Here is a 6,140-nt window from a genome sequence, read left to right on the forward strand (position 1 = left end):
TCCAAAATGTCTTTGCGTCAGCTTCTCGGGGCAAACTCTGGGCCAGTATCTCCAAAGCATCTGCTTTCAACAGCCATCTCCAAAATGTCCCTGTAAGCTGCAGCTCTGAGGTCCTTCTGTTTATGAGCCCCTTTATAAGACTCCAGTGAACTAATCAAGGCCCACTCTGAATGTGTGGGGCCACACCTCCATGGAAACATGCATTCAGAGGTCACACCCTAACCAAAGGTGTTAACTCACAGTTGGGTGGGTCACATCTCCATGGAAAAAACCCAATCTCAATACCCCATGAGATTGGATTAGAAGATCATGGCTTTTTCTTGGGGGACGTAAGATATCCAAACTGGCACACCATCCATCCACCCACTATCTACCTATCCATCCATCCACTCATCCATCCATCCACCATCCATCTCAATTTGTATGCTTTTCAGCAAGGTAAGTTCTCCAATTACACTGACCCCACCACCATCTCATGTCCTATACCTGGCACAATTCATTCAGTGAGGTTACTTGCCTGGATCTTGTCGGCATTTGATCTTGCTACCTTTGTTTTAAATGTTTTGAGGAGAGATGATATATAAATTCATAAATTATGCTGAGCACAATTATTCATCATGCATTCATTTGTATGTAAAATCTGTTTGTATTATTTAGTTTACTGTATTTGAAATCTGTTTTGTTTTTACTTTTAAGATGAGTAGTTTTGCTTTATTGCAGGTGACAGGGGTCTCTTGTAGATCTACAGAGAGAAATAAGGAAGCCCTGATGCTCTCTTAGCACCTCTCTAATCTCCTCTTTTCTAATTTAGGGCTGCTGGTGGGTTAAGCTTAGGGTTAGGTTTGTGGTTTCCACATCCTCTCTGTCTGCTTCCCTATTTCTGTATCACTCTACTGACTTTGTTTTTGGGGGGAAGGAGGGTTTTGTGTTCAAATTCTCTGAGACGGAGAATCCAGTATGGAAAGGCTAAGCCTGCTTGCTGAGGTTTGCCCAGGGCTAGAAGCAAGACCCTAACTGTACAAGGATGTTTTGGTCAGAGCTGTAGTGTGGTCATGACTCTGCATAGCAACTGGTATGCAAGAAAGAGCTGCTGGCTCAAATCAGACCTTTGGGAGCAGACATGTAGAATCAAAGACTCCTCTGTTGCAGAGAAAACCTGAATTCAACTGTGCTAAAGAGCATACATCATAGAGTCATATTGTCTGGGTTCATAACTTATCAATACTCACTGACTGGGGGATCTAAAGTGAGTTAGTTTACTAATCTGTGTATTAGTTCCCTTGTCTGTTAAATGAGGATAACAACACATACCTCACGGGGTTGCTGAAAGGATTAAATCAGACGATATATGGCCTACCACAGACCTGAACATATAACAACCACCAATAATGTTGGTTATTGTAATCATAATAATTATGATTACTATTTGAGTACCTCCAAGTCTCTAGCACAGGACTTTTCACATAGCAGCTTCTCAATAAATATTTGCTGAATGAATACATGAACTACTGAATGATTCACAAGTGCCAGAAATATGTAGTTTGGCTGAGTAATCTCTCAACTGGTATTTTCAAACATTACTTTATACCTAGAAGCTAATATAAGTGCTACATCTCTTCTTTAGAAAGAAAGTATTTCCATAATGAGATTTGCATTTCAAATGGGCTTTAAAACAGAGGATCCTTGCTCCCTACCCTGCCATGCCCCATGCAGAGCAGGTCTGGACAATCCATCTATTATTTTGCATAAGGTCTCAGTGAAAAGCGAGCGGTGGCCATAGTTCTCTTGGCCAAATATAGGTGCCCAACTCAATCTCTGCAACTTTAATCAACTTGAGATTCCTTGTGGTAGTTTGAAGCTGTTATGTACCCCAGAAAAGATCATGTTCTTTTAATCCATTCCTGTGAGTGCAGACCTATTATAGGTGGGACCTTCTGATTAGGTTATTTCAGTTGAGATGTGACCCACCCATTCAAGGTGTGTCTTAATCCCCTTATTGGCATCCTTTATAAGAGGATAAATCACATACAGAAGCTAAGAGATGAAATTCAGAGAAGCACCCAGAGAAGCTGAGAAATGGAGTAGCCAGAAGCTGCAAGCAACGAAACCCAGGAGAGAAGGACCAACAGACACCAGCCATGTGCCTTTTCATGTGATACAGGTGTCCCAGATGCCAGCAGCCTGTCTTCAGGGTCTGGGTATCATCCTGCTGATGCCTTGAGTTGGACATTTTCATGGTCTTAGAACTGTAAATTGTAACCTAATAAATCCCCATTGTAAAAGCCAGTCTATTTCTGGTATATGTCATTTCATCAGCTTTAGCAAGTTGAAACAGTCCATTTCTCAGATACTGCGTAAGGCCCACATATCCATTAACTGTCCCCACATATTGCTTGGAGCATTTCTTTTGATGGGGGACAACTGTCAATATCACACCACCACCAAACATTAGGTAAGGAAACCAGAAATAGAGAAAGCCAATATGATAGATGGGAAAATAATAAAGATATGCCACATAATTAATTAATAGTTCTTCAATAGTGATGTGTATTGAGTTTCATTGTATTGTGACCCACAATGTCTACTTATGTTCCACTGATGAGAAATAGTCTCATGGCTCCACTTAGTAAAGGTGGGGTATTGGGAATTATGGTCACTGTCTGATAGCCACTTCCCAGCAACAACTCTATCTGATAGAAGGGGAGCACAAATCTTTGGTGTCCAGCTAATCGTCTCTGCCACAGTCTGTCCCTTTGGCCACCAAATATCTATGCTCACTCCTCTTCCCCTGCAGAGAAGACACTCACCCCCTCCCCAAGGGAGATGACCTAAAAGTCTGTTTAATCACTGCTCTCAGTTCAAAGTCTACGGTTTCCTGCCATTTGCTCCATTAAGTCCTCTCTGCTAGGTCCAGAAAGGTGTGGGTCTTGTGACCTGGTGACCAATGAACTAAAAAGACAAATATTCTGCACCACATCCCTATCCTCAACACACATACCCATCAAAATATGTAGGTACAGGATACTTGGAATAAAATACTCCCCTTCAGAAAAGGAAGACTGGAAAGCACAAAGCTGTCACTGGCACGTGGGCACGTGGCAATTATAAAATCCTGCTGGTGAGCATTGTGAAGGCCTTCTGTGTTGTGGACAGGGGAAGTTTCCTGATGAGACTTTGATTCTGCTCTCTGGGAGAGGACCTTTAGTGCTCGATGGCCCCTGGCTTCACTTCCTGGGAAGTTCTTCTTTACTCATTACTCTCCAGGGACACATCTGAGGAGAGTTTTAGGGAGTGTGCTCTCCTTGGGGGCTGTACAGCTTTTGAAGTCTGCTTCCCACTGATGTAAGTTTGGGAACTTAAAGGTTGTTTAAAGTTAAAAAAAAAAAAAAAATGTTCAAGGCTTATTGAATCCAGAATTTTTTCAATACAATTCCCTAAAAAAGTTAATAGACTTTTGATATATTTGTTTCCAGTTAATCCTTTCTTAGATATAATTCTCAAGCCTGTTCAATTTCTGTACTTTCATTCCAGCTCATTAACAGCTGGTTCTTGCCTGAACTTATCTCCTTCTTCTAACATCTTGATAAATGCAGTCAGCAATAAGGAACACACACTACAACATTCCCTTATCTATCTTCATCCTCTAGGGCTGGGCACACTAGGCACTGGTTCTGACTTCCAATTTCTCACAGCCTTCAATTTTATCAAATGCTTTTCTCCTGCACAGCATGGGATTCCATCTTTCCAGCCTATAATATCTGTTTCCCTGTTGCCCAAGCACCAACTCAACACCATATATTTTAGGTTTTCATTGCAATAGGACCCATTTCTGTATTAGTTAAGGTAACATTAACTGCTATAACAGATAAATCCTGAAATCTGAGTGGCTTAATAAAGGTTATTTTTTCCTCATTCAGTAACATCCAGTCAATTAGTGTGTGTGTGTGTGTGTGTGTGTGTGTGTGTGTGTGTGTGTATGTGTGTATGGGGGCGAGGGGCAGGGATGTATATCAGCTCCACATAGCCCTTCAAGCTGACAAAGGTTCTATCAGCTTCAAACTGTGGTTACCAAGATTGCCCTGAATGGTGGCAACCAGGCAGTAAATTCGGGAAAACATTGAGTGGAGGATATGTGTAGGCGGTTTTCATGGACCAGGCCAGTAAGGGGCATTCAGAACTCTGCCTACATTCCATTTGATGAAACTCAGTCACATGGTTACACTTACTTACAGGAGTGCTGAAAAATGTAGTCTACATATGTTCACAGGAAGAAGGGGAAAAAGGTTGCCTGTTGCTGAAATTCCATAGAATAGAGCCTGAAGAAAGAACTAAGAGAGCGCTGATGTCTTTTTTGATAAATACAAACCCAGGGCAGTGAGAGCAAGGAATAAAGCAAGCGATATGAAGTAATACAAAATAATGTATTAGCGTTCTGGTTACTGTTTAATTATGAACTGTGAAAAGATGCACTAGGTCACCTGGCAAGTGCACCTGCTTGGCACACAAGGTATTTCTGATTAGGGTGGTTGGAAAAACTGTACCTCTGAGAAGTCTGTAAAAGGGAGAATCTATTTGCCCAGATCTTTTCCTCTCTTGCCATTGGTCAAAGTTCACTCCAGGGGGATTTAACTCCCCTGCACTCCGGGTTGTGTCATCTAGCCCCTCAGATGCCTGCTTGGGATACCAGATTCCTTGCCCTGTGGACTTATTTAAGTCCAAAAATGGCAGGGAAGTCAGAAATTCCAGGCATATGGCCGGATTTCTGACTGTATAGTGGCAGACAAAGGAGACGACCCAGTACTCCCGGGTCAAGGGATTGTTAGAGCCATGCAGTGGCAGCACGGCTCGGGAAGGTAGTGGGTTGGGGGCATCCGAGGTGGCTCATAGCATTTGTAGATGATGCTTGGTGAATATCTAGTCAGGCTCTGCTTTACAACAGTAAACATCTTCAAACTGGGAATTTTTTCAATACTATAGATGCCTAGAGTGAAATTCCAGGGACAAATATATATTGATCAAGACTGAATGTTACTGCTTATGAAAAAACCTTATATAAGCGGTGGCATAATCAAATAACAAGGAATCAGGTGGTAATCCAGGTTGAGCTGGCACAGCCACTCAAGGAACCAGACTATTTTTATCTTCCTGGTCTGCTCTTCTTAGTGCATAGATTTTTGTCCCCATGATCACAAAATGACTGCTGTACCTAAAGGCATTGCATTTGCATTCCAAACAGGAAAAGGGGGGAAGGAAAAGAAAAAAAAGAGCACTTTCCAGCTGAGTCTTTCCCTTTTTAACTAGAAAAAAGTATTTCCCAGTAGCACCAATTCTACTTCCATTTCCTTGATCAGAATTGTATCACATGGCAACCCTTAGCTGCACAAGAGTCTGGAAGTGAATATTCTAATAAAATTGAGGCTGTTTTGGAAAGCAAGTAGAGAATAACTGATTTGGGTATGTAACTTTTAGTGTCTGTCAGAAAGGCAAACTAATTTTTAATTTGCAAGATTTCTTCCACAAAGCCATGAGCAGTGGATAAGATAAATCTTTTACCCATATCCCTGCCAGCAATACATATCATTGCTCTAAAGTTGTGCTTTTTTGTTTGTTTTGTTTTGTTTTCCCAATCTGCTGTGTGTAAAGTGATATAGTAGAAATGTTAAGCCTTTAATTCACAGATTACATTCAGGTTGATCTGCTTCCTTTAGAGTTGAGCTCTATTGAAATACGTAAAATACATTGAAGATCTTTGTTAGGATAGAACCTATTGCCTACCTCCTCCCCCCCCCCCCCCCCACCAGAAAACAAAAGCACATTCTTTACCCTACATGTCCAGTGTGCCATGGCTATAGATGCCATATCATTTTTAGATGATCCTTAGATCTTGCTGTTCTTCAAAAGGAACTAGATAGTATTTGGTGTAAGAAACCACTTCTTCAGCATTTCAAGTGTGCTATCTCCATGATCTTACAGCTATCAAAAACCTTCTCTGTCATAAACATCATTGCTTATCAAATTTCTCTAATTTACCCCTCTGAAAAAAGTGTAAAAATTCCTAACATTTTAGATCACTTTCTGTTTGTATTTATCTTCCATTTTTATTCTTGACTTAAAGTATATTAATTTTTCTCAGCTAGTCC

This window comes from Choloepus didactylus, chromosome 1 (genome assembly GCF_015220235.1).
Source record: "Choloepus didactylus isolate mChoDid1 chromosome 1, mChoDid1.pri, whole genome shotgun sequence".
Taxonomy (NCBI): Eukaryota; Metazoa; Chordata; class Mammalia; order Pilosa; family Megalonychidae; genus Choloepus; species Choloepus didactylus.